The following is a 16176-nucleotide window of genomic DNA, read 5'->3' as shown; positions in this document are numbered from 1 at the left end:
ATTTACGTTGTGTAATGACGGGGATTTAAACAGTTAGCCACAGCTCTGCAACAACATGTATTTAAGTAGATATTATGGCATGTGTGACCGACCATGACACAGTATGTATATTTGCGCGGTTATGACATTAACAACAGGGTTGTTATACAATAAAGTCATAAAAATGTCCTTTTAAACCGAAAATGTTAAATGTGTTTTTGCCTGTCGACTGCAGAATAAATGCAGTTATAGTTTCTATGACTACAGCTGTACATCTCTGTCCTCGTGCGTTTTACCAATCATGTCAAGCGTTTGAGTGCTTATGCTATTTCCGTTTGTGAATGTCTGGGTTGCACTAGTTGACCTACTAAAGGCGCTGCTAAAGGAACCGGAAGGACGTAAGCGGTGAGTCAGTTCCATGCACGCATCTGTGAAAAGAAAATAAAATAATCATTAAAACTGAAATTTGAAATCAGACATGAAATTGAGTACAGATATAAGAACAATGTTACAACAAATATGAAACAAGAAATAAACATATATGTATCACTCTTTAATGGGAGTGACATATCAAATTCTAATTTAGGTTATGGAGACTGCAATGCATAATTGAAAAACTAAAAAAAACAAAAGAGTTGAGGTTGTGAAGATAGACACAATGCATGTGGTATGACATGGGTTCAATATTGGAGAGAATGATACATGTTTTTGTAAATACATAATGGTACCAGATAAATGCAGTCAAGGCCGAACTCATTACATGTTATTTAATTGACACTCGAGTGAAAAAAGCCTGATAGATAAAATTGTTTTGTTCTTCAAGGTCAGTGATGACTAAAAGAGACGGAAATTTTGGAAATCCTGAAGTAAGTTTGGTAAAGAAATACAGGCCTAAGATTTTAATTAATAGCAATGATTTTGCAAATAAATCAAACCCAATGTCATTCTTCATGCATACCAAGACAGACATTCTAACTTTGAATATCTATCCTAAATCACAGAACGCATTTTAAATATGATAGGAATATTGAATGGTATCACTCCACAGAAAGAAGCATATAGTACACAGTTCCATGGTGGTGCCGCTCAATGAAAATCGATTCATTTATTATAGTATATATACGTTCCCAAGGAGTGGAAAATACAATCGCCATTTCATCGCGCATTATGGCTCCTCTCACCGATCCATTCCGCCCGATAATTGACAAACACAGAGACATTCGTCCGTCTGAATCCATCATGATGGCGGCAAGATATCACGTATGTCGTTATCGGTCAGTTATGGTCAGTAACTGACCAACGTGAAGGCATCTCACAGACAATGAAGGATTGTACACCCTGCCCCAAGAGTCCGACACATTGATATATGTATATTTGTTAAGGATTTCCGAATGATCTGTTTTGTATCTGGCAGTTTCTTTCCGGTTTATCTTCGCTTGAAAACAATGATTGACAAGTTTGACACTTTGATGGGTCATAAAGAATAAGCATGACATCTTATGAGGTTAAATTGAAGTCTTTGAACCGGGATTTTGCATTGAACAAATCAAAAGATTTGCTCATGGGGAAAAGTTAGAAAGAAGGTAATTTGTTAATGTAATATGTTTTACGTTCATATATGAACACATATGACTAGTCATTTTCTGAACTAGACTCAGTTACCACCAGAGTTCATATCTTTGCATCAGTCATATTCATGGTTCCAGATGAAAAATTTGATAACCGAAAAGGTGTTATTGGGTTGTATTGGTATTTTCAGAATGATTGATAAAAGTATTCATTCATATACATATTACATTACCATTTCCCTATTTTAAAAATAAGAAATATGTATAATTATCAAATTTGCGTATTAAAAACTAAACGTTGGATCGTGAAGTGACGTCATCACATTCAGGGATCGTACGGCCATGGCTTAAAAGCTTATATTCATTTTGAATAGTGAAATATTAACGACTATTTCAAGGCTCGAATCAATTGGAAAACTTGACTTATCATCATCAAGAATAAAATTTAAATTAAACCGCAGACTCATTACACATTTTCAACACACCATTTGGAAAACAAAAAAATCGCTTTATAAAGGACTTCGGTTGGCATGAATATACCATAATGATTTAATCTCTTGAGACCGAAAACATTATCTATTTCTCACACAACTCATTCTACCAGTCCTAAATGTATTTTATTGAACTTTCATCTAGCATTATCTAATTTCGCTCGGAAGCTGCTTGCATAAAGGATACATTTCAATCGGATTGATGTGATACCAGCGTAAGGATTTGCCACACAGTGACATATCGCCTTCAATAATCATTATATTGTCCCTTGACAGTGATACATAGCTCTTCTTTTCATCCCAGACAGAATCTCGGTCGGTCGCGGATTAGCACGTGAACTTTGGACAGACTTTTCACCGCTACGGCACATGGTGTCATTACGCCAACACAAGATGCATCGACGTTGATTCTGAATTCGGTGTAGGGTGTTGTAATGCACACCAATGGTAACATTTGACGGGTGACTCAACACTCACAGGCAAATGTTTCTCACATACTTCACATGGTTATCCCGCGGTTTTGCTTGGGGAAAGATAAGTCGATCTCACACAGGAGGGTAAAGATAGCTTGCACGTGCTATATGACACTGCTCACAATACCGTAACGTAAATGATGACGTCATCCATTCCCACACACTTTTCAAGGAGCAAAGTAGAAAACGCGACGACAAACTTTCATCAAAACTTGTATTCGCTTGGAAGTATGAGAGAAAAACAAGCAAACATGGTTCTGAACTAGGCTATCTCGACCCTCGTGCTGACTGGCCAAACTCTTACACTCACTCGGGGGTTTGTGATATCACTGTTCACGGAACAGACCCATGGTATATTCTATCCATCAATCATCATGTTTGTTTTCATCAGCTGTATGTAAAATGGTTGCTCATTACGATCGGTAACACAAACATAAGATGTCGACGGTTTTCTATTTGCATGTGATTTCCTAATGTTGGGTTTGTAATCCCCCCCCCCCCCCCCCCCCCCCCTTCAATTTTCCTGTTTATTATCAAACCAATTTGACTTGTAAATATGTCTACCATCGTTTAACTTAGGAATATATATTGCTGAAATATGTATGTTCACATACGCAAATGTCATGTTATCCAGAACAGAAACATAAATTCAATGTAGGGATCGAATCTACCTCAGATCGTCACCTTACTTCATATTGCTCTTTGCTCACTATAACTAGCAATCACGACTCCTTTTGAAAAATTGCGTGACTTAATTTGAACTACAACGTAGGTATACTTCAGAGATCTGCTTAAAAACACAACAAATTAACCAGGTGTACACATTCATTAATTAAATCCACTGACTTATTTCCTTGCATAATAACAACAAACTCTGGAACACTGATCAAATTACGATAATCATCTACGCGACTGCCTCTTACTGACTGATATGAAAATGTGAGGGCGACTCTCTGAATGGGATTGCTTAAGAGGGCCCTTATTGAAATTGATGTCGTCTAGAGAGGGATGTTCCAGCAGATTGCATAGAAATTGCGTAATTACTTCGGAATCCGTTTGTCCGCGATTTATTCTGGTCAATGAATCTCGCCATTGATACCGTTTGAAGAAGAGTTGTGCTATCGGTACCTTCTGTCGGCGAACTAACCACAAGCTATTCATTCATTCTCAATAGTTTGTTGAGATATCTAAGTTCAAGCTGCCAAGTTAAGTGTTTTGATGTCTTCCCATCAGTATTGTAGAAGATCAATGTACTATGTATTATGGCCCTGGTTGCAGGGTAATATGGTTTATTAACCCTCGGGTATCATATTTCTCTCGGGCTTTCCCTGGTTGCAGGGTAATATGAAGGTTTAGTTACCCTCGGGTATAAAATTTCCCTTAGGCTTTCCCTGGTTGCAGGGTAATACGAAGGATTATTTCATTCAGGTATTAGTATTATCCTCTGGATTTCCCTGGCAGCAGGGTAATATGATTTATTTACCTTTATCTTTCAAACATATTAAAGAATATTTGATACAAACCTTCCGATTGCATAGCTGACTCGATCCGGCACGTTGAGTAGTAATTATTTTGTATTTGGACAGGCATCACAGGTTTGGACGCCATAATGGATTGTCGGACATTCTGGTCCGGATGTAGAATTATGATGGATAATTTGGAAGCAAACATACACACAAGTCCTACAGTGGCGCTGAGGCTAATGGAGAAACACATGGTGGCGATTCGAATCTGGATATTGTCCGCGGTACTGAAGTAGATAGGCACAAAGGCCAACCATATGATACAAGTCGTGTACATTGTGAGCCCTATATACTTAGACTCATTAAAAGCCTCTGGAATATTTCTTGTCCAAAATGCATAAAATGTACAAACAATTATGAGAAATATCGGATAAGTGAATCCGATCATGTACCAAGAGTCCACGGCATCATGACACACAAGTTGGTGGTCTTCCCTGTTGGCATAGAATGGTACGGCCCTCGGGGGTCGTAATAAGATCCACACAATGCCAACAGCATTTTGAAAGGCCACAAATCCTCCACATATTACAAGTTGCGATTTTGGACTTATGAATTTTGGCCTTTTGCATGTTCTTTTTCCAGCACGAAATATTCTAGAAATTCTGTTTGTTTTTGTAAGGATTGCAGAATAAACAATTGAAAAACACAAGCCGATTCCGTACTTTTGAGCACCACATGTGATCGTATTTGGTTTGGATACTAGGATGAACGTCATTCCATAACAAAGAAATATTCCTATCAATAACACAAAACTAAGTTCCCGTCCGGAAGCCTTCACTATAGGTGAGTCGTTAAAACGAAGGAATACCAGCATAACGAATCCTGTTGCCATGATTCCTAAGGTTGAAAAGGTCATGGCTGTTATTGCGATAGGGTTTGAATAATTCAGATACGACACTGGGATGGCTGAACACCGCTTCCGGTCATAACTCGGAAGAGTTCCCATAGGGCAAGCGACACAATTATACTTTGTCGGCAGATAGCCGTCACATTTTACGCATGACCAACAACAGGTGTCTCCATCTATTATCTTATAGGCTTCATCGAACGAACAATCCTTGCTACATACAGATTCCGGGTGGTTTGGCTCCTCGGCCATTCGGAACACCAAGTCATCTACCTGCAATAAGAATATAAGGATAACTTAAACATGAACCATTCTACATTACAAGGGTGATGGATATCTGTTAACGTGAAGAATATGATCTATCTTAAAATGTGTCGCATATGACAGTGTGTCGGTAAAGTCAGTGTCGGCAATGACAGCGAAACATGTCACCGTTCCGATGGATAAGGTTGGATAATACAGAATGTCGTGAAATTCATTGGTCGGTTGAGTAAGATTAATACAACAAATACTGTAGTTTGGTCGAATAAACCCAACATATTAGCGTCTTTCAAGACGAGTTAGATACAGAAAAGCAAAAATGAATAATACTGCACTATACAACTTTTCTTGTAGGATTCGTCAGTGATGCCAACGGCCTAAAAGTGTTGATGCGACCAAAAACAAAACTCGACACAAATCTATAGAAATGTCGTAATCTGGAGGGAAGGTGCAAAAGACCCATAATTCCATAATTTGCAAATATTTCAATAAATGTCCTCATTTGCACTACTGCATTTCAAAAGTACATGTGTATATTCTGAACTTGTCACTATATGAATGAATTAAAACGTGACAAGGTGACGAGTAATCGGTACACAACTAATGTTCTTACAGACGTGGCAAGGTATCCTACACTGTCTCGCATTGCGATTCGTATTAAAACATAAATTCAAGCAATTCACCAGACTACCTATTTAATCTATGTTCTATCCTGATTTTTACTTTAAAAAAACTGTAAGAAAAATGCACGGAATAGTATTTTTGCCCATGTTGTTTACTGTAAACGGGGAAATTTACGCGAGGGGGGAGTTTTCGCTAATTACGCGCCTTCTTTTTACCATGAAAAATTCCCCCACGCATATTATTTTGATATCAATGTGTCTGATCTCGAAATACAAATTGGTGGATCGATTATGAAAATGACCCCAACGCAAAGAGTTTACATGTCAAAATCGCGAAATTAACCCCAGCGAAAATAACCACGTTTATAGTAAGTGCCAATGTTGTATTGTATATGCATACAGGAAGAGAAGGCTCTAGTGATATAGAATGAGATGTCATTGATATCACGAAGGTCACATATCGATTTATCTAAATTTGTTTAGTGAACATTATTGTTTGCCTACAAAATATCTTCGGTCGCTTCCTGCATATAAAGTTACCTTTCAAAATAACAATCTTATCGCCTAGACGTGAAATAAAATCCAATTTTACTGCGACAGGAAACGTATTTGTTACTAGTGATGCTATGTCTGTACATCAACATGGCGTCTATTCACATATTCTTATGAAATTTTCTGCGGAAATCATGTCAAAAGGATAAGCAATATATAGACTTAACAATAGGCATCATCCATTGACCATGTAAAATAATTAAAGAAGATTCTTGTTAAACTGGCACGCTGCTTAAAAGCAATAACAAAATTATCTACAGAGCGCATTTTAGTGCTGTCGCCACAGTTTCCAGATTTAATTTGTTCAGATACATATATATTACACATCTGGAAATTAATCTGGGTTCATTTGTACAATAGGTTCATTTGATTGCATTGTATCGATAAACAATAACTTTCAACCATTGCTTTCTTTTCTTATTTTCCTTTATTTAGCTTATGCATTTCGTTCTCAACCTACAAGGAACTGGATCACAATAACCCCCATCCCCTCTCCCTTCCCCCATTAAATGCCCTTTATTTCTCAACGTAATAAACTTACACCAATCAGACTTCCATTTTTGAAGAATCCAACTGTGTCCCAAGAGTATTCTCCCTTTGTTTTCTGCCGGAAGTTCAAAATTCTGTATCTGGCTGGTCCGTCCCCATTAGGAAGGAATGCAAACTCTTGCCCTGACAAGCCTGCGAAATGAGGAAATGAAATTAATATTAATAATTATTATTTGAATCTTATATATCGCTATATGATAGCATTATATGCGTCTCAAAGTAGATCATAAATCATTATCCATGGTACTTGGGCCTTTAGCAACCCACCAATGCCTTTCTCAACTCCCTGGAGAGCATACAACTGCAGCTGCTATTTCGTCAGTAACAGCTTACACACGACATTTCTTACACTGCCCTATGATATACTCATTTACAGCTGTGTCAACCGGAACACGTAGAGAGTACCGTATTTTGTTAATGGATACAACACAATCCCGAAAGCTTCTATGAATACGTCATCAAGTCATAGCTATAAGTTAACTCTCTTTCATAACACTTTGAAAAAATTAACGTAAATACCATTCCGTACAAAAGGAAGAACTCGTATCATTTATTAAGTAAGTGAAGATGTCCGTATCCAAAAACAAACACAGCCATATTAATCAACAATAATCACTTCCCTGCTTGAGGTGAAAGTGTTTATATCGGGCTTTTTTGGGATAAATACGGTTTGCATGGGTTCCTCCACAACAAAACTTTACCTGTGAAACTGACATTGAGAAGAAATCTTTTGAGAACCTCCCCCTCAACAGGATCCATGTTAGCACAGAGCCCTGGCTTTCCATCACATAGCACATGATGCATGTCCTAAACCAGAATGAATTATTAAATTATGTAATAAGGCATGAAACTTTTATATGAAATCACTTGTTTAAATACAGTAGCACCATGATACAATATGCAAATGTACCGATTTCATTTATAAGCAGTAAAATCATGTATAATGTTCATAGTTTATTAACAGCAAAATCTTATTGTGTAACGCATCTCGTAGTTATTTAATGATAATGTTCAATGTTAGTCTTGATTTGACGCCCCTTGTAAGTGAAATATCGATATAATGTGGTATTTTGTTTATGTATAATATATCCTATATAACACCCTTCACTCATAAAACAGAGAAACTAGAGTTATATGCTATATATCAACTTTCTATCGACATACTTCAATGTCCCTTTCATCATATTGATATATTAATCTTCATCAAATATCGGAAAAAAACGAAACTTGCCTGTGGTTCTGTAAAGCAGATTAATGATTCGTTCTTAACAAAGTAAACATTGATCACCTGTTGTGACTTGATGTATTTTAAAAACGGTTTAAAGAGATGCACAAGATAAATATCAATGCTCTATATTATGACTTAAATTTGAACATTACTCAACAAATAACCATGTTACCTTAAAAGCGTGTGCAAACGCCAACACAGAATCGCTGACAAATTGAAGCTGGGCCTCCATATCGAAATCCTCCTCTGACATCACTTCCTGTCCCGAGCATGGGTTCCCCGCAAATTCTTCGTTATAAGGAGTCCAGCTGCTTTTAGGGAATTTACATTGGAACTGTTGTTCCCAGTATTCGACAAACCATGGATTCCGTGTATTCGTTTCAGGTTTAAGATTTAGAAAGTATTCTTTGAATCCAATCACCTCAAAAGCCAAAGGTTGAACGGTAACCGCGCCCTCAACCTAAAACATAAAATTTGGTTTTTTTCTGTTGACAATCTGCTCTGGAACGAAAGCATCAGCAACTGAGAGTGTTATCTTAATGAATTGTCCTCGACAAGACAGTATGTCACATGACATGAAAAATCACGTAAACATGATGGTAAATAAAAACTACATACAACGATGTATCTTAGATTCCAAATCACCGAGCAATGTATTGATACATGTTGGCATTTTGTTGCATTTGCAAGAAAGACCATGCTAATTTTGAATTTGTTGTTAACTTACTTCAGCCTCTTTATCCAAGTAGGCTAGGCCACGCCCTCCCCATCCGTCACTCCCAATCCAGGAGAACATGCCAGTGGCATTTCGTCTTCTGACAGCCTCCATTAATTCCCCTACCTCCTGGTCTGATCCAAAAATTATAACCCCTATAATATTATAAACAACAAACATAAGACTACATATATTCAATTTCGGTGAAAAAAAAATTGCGAAATGTTTTCTGTTTTGCTATGTGTATTCGCTACAAACTCCTCCAACCAGAAACTGATCAGTAGATAATAATAAGTGTTCTTTTCATCGAAGGAAATGCGATGAAGCTAAATCAGCAACATTTTCGATGTTTTCCTCATTATCGTTAATAGGCCTTAATCATTGAACTTTATCAGGGTTTCCTTGGTGTTTTATTATTCCTTACTATTATGTTTGTTTGTTTGTTTTGATTTGCTGTGGTGTTTATTTTGAATCTTTTTGTTGTTGTTGTTGTTGTGTTGATTTTGTTTGTTTGTTGTTGTTTTTTTGTCTTTTTTTTACATTTTGCGAATAAAGTGGATCTACTCATTTCAATCACTCTCATTGGCCCATATGGAGATTACGAGGGGTTTCACTCTTGAGAGGAAACAAAAGTATCCGCAAAAAAAAACACGTGGTCGAGAAGATGGCCCCTTTACACATCCGATCGCAAAATCCATTGCAACCACCCATTTAGATTTAGATAAATCAATGACTGAGATAGAGAACAGGTGATAAATGAACTCTTCATGATTTAATGTGAATAATTCTCACCTCTAGCGTTGGATTTTTGCTTCAGTCTATCGACGATAGTGTCGTATGACGCCTGCCCCGCTACGCCTGAGTCCTTCAGGAGCTTTTCTGTTGTCGCTATACATATGGCGGACTGTTTTAGCAGCTTTTCCAGTTCATTAAAACCCTACAAATTATATAGTTTATTTGAAACATTCATTTGAATTGTTCATGAATGCTTGATATTACCTCTCGAAGGAAAATGAAAAAAAAGTGTGAGCTTCACATAATGCAACTGAAACAACTGAATCAAGAAACATTGTAACTGTCCCCTGTGTGTCAGCTCGTTAATACTTATGGAACAAAAGTCGTGTCGGATTTGATGACGGAATTCAAACAATAAGAATAAGCATGTATTGCATTATTATGATCATCAAATGTCAAACTCGTGCTTATTTCCTAAGAATTTAACTCACGATTTGCTTAACTGATTTAGTTTCCCAGATAATTAAATAATGCGATCTGACACTCTCAAACTTGAACTCAATTTTGGAGTCATTTAAGGTTAAATGAATACAACCGATGCATAATTTACAATATAAGGGAGAACAGGCCTAAACACAAACTTATTCATTCTCTTTCCAAGTGAATCATATGGCAAGGTATTGGTTTATCGATATGGTTAATTAAAGGTTACATGTAAGACCACCTAACGGCAATCGGAAACTGATATGACGCTATCGGATGAATGACTGCAACATGTGAAACAAATTTGTTTTCATAGGGATTCAGAGATACGTTGTATGGAAATCTTGTAATTATATGTAATCCATTTTCGATGCCGTTAATGCCTTCTTAATTCTTCCGGTCTTAGAAGGGTTGAACAAAATGGCTATGGTCAAGTTAAAATCAGCACGGACATTAAAATGACACATGAATACATTCTAACAAATTCGGAAAAAGGTAGACTACAAATAGGATTTTCGTTATTAATCTTAAGACATTACATGGTCAATGAAATCATCTAACAGTTGCAAAAGTCATCGAGCAGAAGAAAGGAAAAGAGGAAAAAGATGATAAAAACAGAAGAAGCAATTGCAATAAATGCCCAATCGCAATATACTGACGCCTTCAACAAATAAAAGAAGAATTCGACAAAGCATTCTAGGAGACCAAGTGATTCGCCAAATTCAATGACGATCAACTAGCAGTTATGGAGTGAAGGAACCAAAAGACACACTTCTGATAATTATTTTCAATGCATATCTGTTAACATTCGGGATATGAAAATTATGACGATAGCCCAAAAAATAATTAGCGGTATTCAGGTTTTTCTCTTTTGCTGTTGATGTATATCTTCAAAGACATGGATGAGGTCAAGACCTTATCGAAATAGTTGTATGGACTTCAAATCTACTTCAAAGAATTCGCCTTTCAAAGTCAATTGAATGTGCAAGGTTTTGTCGAACTTAATGAAAATGAAACATACACCTGTGTCGTCGTCCTAGGACATACATGTAGTCGTCAAGATCCTCTACCCCTGCAATTGTTGTATTACATCAAATCAAAGTGGGCAACATGCATAAAAATATGAAACACATGACATAGTATTAAGAATCATTACATGTATTTGTGTTCAGTCTTCAAGTTCCTGTGAAAGTATCAAAATAATTAGTAACAAGTCTACCAAGAAAGTTTCATCAAAACCCCATCATTCCTTCAAAAGATATTGTGCAGAAAGCCATCAGTCAATCAGATCACAGCAGCCTCGTTAAATATGCACAAAGTATACTTTAATCAAACCTAAGCGAGGGCTTTAGGAAATAAGTCTACTACGCAAGTTTCATCAAAATCGTATCATTCCTTTAAAAGATATCATGCGGCAAGCGATTCCGGTCGGACTGGAGGACGAACGAAACCTATTTGTATATCCATCTTCGTTTAGCGGGATATTAAACAATCCACCATCAGTGTCTACCACCTGTAGTCCCAAAGGATTGTATGGGAAACGGACGATCATATACCTCTTTTTATGATGAATGTAAAATCACGACGAAAGCAAAAGCAAGTCAACCACACAAAATCAAATTAACAACAAAAACAAGAGAATGTCAATTCTAACCCAAATTTGAGGCAATGTGATCATATTATAAAATAACATGGAAAACCGTCACAACCTACAAGGAAAATAACAGCAGGTTCACGTTTTCTACTTAAATCATAACAAAAGGAAAGTAAAGGATACTCAGAACATGACATGCCCTAAATAAACACAATAATCTACAAACGTGGCGATTGAGGCGTAATTGTTAATATCCATCTTCAGCGATCGCGTCACTTCATTTGTTACGGCGGGAACCAGATTAATCTCCAAGACAAATTGACCTCTGAGGAAGCACGGTTATCGGCATGCTTGAAAGGACAAACACACAAAGACCCGTCTGTGGTCAGCGTGACCTACAACTCGGCTGACAAAAATAACATTTATATGCGCTGAGCAAAAACGTCAAAACTTGTTTAGAGATCACGGGAATCGATATTTATCATGTATGGTGGATAAAACTTCGACGTGGTAGGTGTCACGCAGAGTCACAGCAGACGAGATTTCATGACCAACGGCGAAAATTTATGGTCGAAATAATTATCACATCAGGAAATATTCTATTTCCTTTTGCGATATCAAGTAAGATGTGTTGGATGCTTGCTGATATGTCTAGTGGCTCCGTTGTCATCACTACGCTAGTTCTTTTTTAAGAAGGTGAATTAACCCGGATTTGACATAGATTTGTATGGCGGTTGTCGTTGATGAAGCGGAAGGCGTTTTCCTTTCGGAACACCTTGTTCTCCTTGACATTTTCATTCTTTTTTTCTTTTATGATTTTTTCACTCAGAGACATAAACTCTGTTTAGCTCTAGAGCTTTAACATGTTAAGAACCAGAGACAAAAAGGACAAATCATATCAGGAAACACATACAGAAAGATAGTTCACAAATCTCATAAATGAGAAAGAAATAGAAGGTTTAAGAAGGATCCCCCATCGAGAGCCACGCTCACAATATATTATTAACATTCGCTCAGATTACAAAACACCCATAAGGATTAGAGAAGCGAGAATGAAGAGAAAAGGTGATTGATCTATATAAACGAAAGCAGTCCACTAACGGCTTAGCATGAACACTTAACAATAGGCTTAACATAAAGCGATCGTATCTACATTCACATGTTACAGAATTATCTTTATTTTACCCGTGTAAATCTATATTTCGTTCGTATTTTGCCCGTGTGTTATCGATTTTTGGTTTAATTAAGATTTCTTTTCCATATCATTAATTTTGGTTTTTGTATGTAAATTGCGGTGTTAGACATCGACATGAAGTTTGGAATGATTCCATTTCAAATATACTCGAACTTCTTGTTTTATGGACAGCATCATTGAAAAGTCCTAGAAAAACGAAACATCTGGCGCCATTTGCTATTCGGCATACAGTGTATTTATTACAAAATCCTAAGGTGCAGTTCTCTTATTCCAGCTTGATGGTTTTAAAAACAAAATTCCGATCGATCATTTTTTACACAAAGAGAAACAATGATTTTTTTTTATTAATAAGAAAACCATCAAAGCAGACGGATTTATATATGGAAGCGTCATGCGAATATGAACATGGAGCAAAGTCCAAATTAAAATTCAATTTAAAACCTTGGCAATATTTGAACAGAATATACATGAAGACGAAGACTTTTACAAACTCGAGCCTTTGGGAATGTCCTAGACTGGCCACCAGACCCTAAGTTCTTTTTGTTAAGAATTACTTAGCTTATTTCTAATACTATAGAATCAGACATATCCTAGGGACCAAAATCATAAAGCCCAATTTGATTTATAATTTTAAATTTCTGGAGAGAGGAGACTAGTCCTTGCTAAGTAAGTTAAAACACATAGTAGATTGAAGAGCTAGGAGAATTAAATATGACTTTATCAATTAATACCATATATACCGAAATGTTTCATACAGACGTTTCGTCCTTCTTGTTCTCATTAGAGATACTAGAGGCGAAATTGTGATTTTAGGCTGGAAATCAGGAAAATAAAAAAGAGTCTGAAAAGACTTTTAGTCTTTCGGAACATCCTGGTAATGGTAAAAAATTGTTGAAATACGTAGTCGAAGGAGAGCGAAGATAGAATGCCTAGAAGGTGCAAACGGTTCCAGATGATTCGAAAAGATAAAGGCCATCATAGATGAATAGGGTCTTCATAATGTCTTAACGTTAGAAACTTTACACAGTGAAGGTCACTTTACTCTCTACACTATAATGTGATATTTAACCCCTGTCAAGCAATATAACCATGGCTAACGGGATCATACGCTCAGAAAAACAATGTGCTGTTCCCGCAAGATTAGAAAAATTAAACACACAAGGTCATATATCTGAACATTTATCGACCGACTGTGTTGGAATCTCTTCAATGATAGACAGATTGTTATCTAGCTGTCAAAACTGGACTGGTATCCGTTCGGTCATCAGCAAACACCTACTTAGACTGGAGCGGTCAAGGTCCTCTGCGGACAACGGTCAGATATGTGGTGGGCGGAATCAAATAACTATTCATCAGCAAAAAGTGATGACTATCAGCAAAAAGGGATAATGGTCATATCTCATAATCACTTGAATGAATGAATGAGGCTAGTTCATAAATAGACAAAAGTCAATGACCAGTCTCCATTCTACAGATAATAATGGTCCTTAACCAATATCCAATCTTCTGATAAATGTATTTCCTATCATTATCAACCAACATAATAACTGTTATAAACTGTTTTCTGTGTAAACAAAAATGACAGGTCCAGGTCATCCGAACGCTTCGACGGGTACTACAGACATATAATATTCTATTAATATCAAAATCACTCTCTGTTGAAGTAGCTTTCAGTAGAATCATCAATTGCGCAGCAAATTCCTTATTTAAACTTTATACATAATATATTTATATAAAATAAGTTAACCATGCATTTTCAACAGAGAACAAGGGAGGTAAATCTGACAGATATGATATTTATACAGTGTATGACAAATGTGATTGTCGCCACGGTCAAGGCTGCCTGTTCATCGGCGACCCAGCATTTTCACCAAAATAGCATTATTTATATGTCAATAACCTTTTAAAAAGTAATCATGTACGCTAAGGATGTTAATATGTCGTAATAGACGAGTTTACTACAGTCTTCTTCAGATCTAGATAGCATACACTTAACCAGTATTAATCTATACAGTGTATTTTAGAAGATTAAGTGCGTTAATGATAAAATCTTATACATTGTTGTATGTCCACACGATAAATATCAGTTGTCTATTTGTATATGAGCTATAAACTACCTTGACTTACCATGTGTCAATATTGGAGATGGATAGCTCGAAATACTCCTAAACAGTGTTTTTTGATGTTATTATATATCCCGTAACTTGAAAAGCATTATACATTTTTTCTTACCTCACATTTTCCTTAAATGCAATATCGAAAATTGGATGTTAAAATATTTGTTAACTTGAAAATCATATCAGAGCTTTTCTTACTTACATTTTCCTGAAATGCAATATAGAAAATTTGCTGTTAAGGAACGTTATTATACCTGGCCCAGGTCATGTTCTGACTTGCACGTTCATTTTTTTCGACTGACCTGAATGCCGTAACTGGACTCCTCATACACGACCGACACGTATGTCCATTTGAACATCTTGACCAGTTCCACCATGGCCTGAGCCTGATTGACGTCAGAAGGAATGGTCCGCATAAAGTATGGGTACCGATCCCGTCCACTGAGAACTGGACTGGTTGAAAAGAAGCTCACCTGAAAAATACAAGGTATATAAGGTTACTAATTTACTAGCTCAAACTAATAATCCTAATTCAATATTTTGCCCCCGTTTGTGCGATTTTAATTTTGAATTTTAGTTTCGTTATTACATCAGAGGCTGTCGTTTTTGGGGTTTTTGGGTTTTTTGTTTTGTTTTTTTGTTTTGTTTGGTTTTTTTTTGTTAAGGAAGGATATCTTTTCTAAACCAGATTAAGTGACAAATGGAAATTAGGACAGTGATAGGTTGAGTAATTAGAACTTTCCAGATTTAATACTATCATATATATTAATTTGCAAAAATAAAAAATCTTAATTTGTTCATTAAACTCGCGAATCAGATCATTCTACAAGCTGCTAAAATTACACGGTTTACAGTACAGATTCTCTGCGTGCAGTGATATGAAACAGCGACCGCGAATTAAATTTCTTTCTATTGATCAAATAAATAGGCAGCGTTGAATAGAACGGAGGGTTTCCGTTGCTGACATTTTATCAGTAATTTTGGTCGTCAATACTATCCTTGTGTGCAAGTACGTCTTAGATTTTGATAATTTTCTTTAATTTCCATTTTGAGTAAATTGCCTCTCGTAAAGCGGTATAATCCCTATTCCGTCATCCGGCGGTCTCAAATCAATAATCTTTTTTTTTTCTTTTTCCTCTTTTTTAAATTACAAGAAATAAACGAAAATGCTTGCAGCAGCCGTGAACCTTAAAAACTTTAATTTGGGATATGGAATTTCCGGAAATTTCACAAAAGCATATTT

The 16176-nt window shown here is 36.4% G+C and overlaps 1 pseudogene; it reads right to left on the bottom strand.

Annotated features, from left to right (window-relative positions):
* Positions 1 to 16176, bottom strand: part of LOC117344771 — a 45619-nt pseudogene continuing 29443 nt past the window's right edge.

Source organism: Pecten maximus, chromosome 16, assembly GCF_902652985.1.
Source record: "Pecten maximus chromosome 16, xPecMax1.1, whole genome shotgun sequence".
Taxonomy (NCBI): Eukaryota; Metazoa; Mollusca; class Bivalvia; order Pectinida; family Pectinidae; genus Pecten; species Pecten maximus.
Note: the sequence above shows the minus strand (reverse complement) of the source record. Positions and strands in the feature narration are given on the sequence as shown.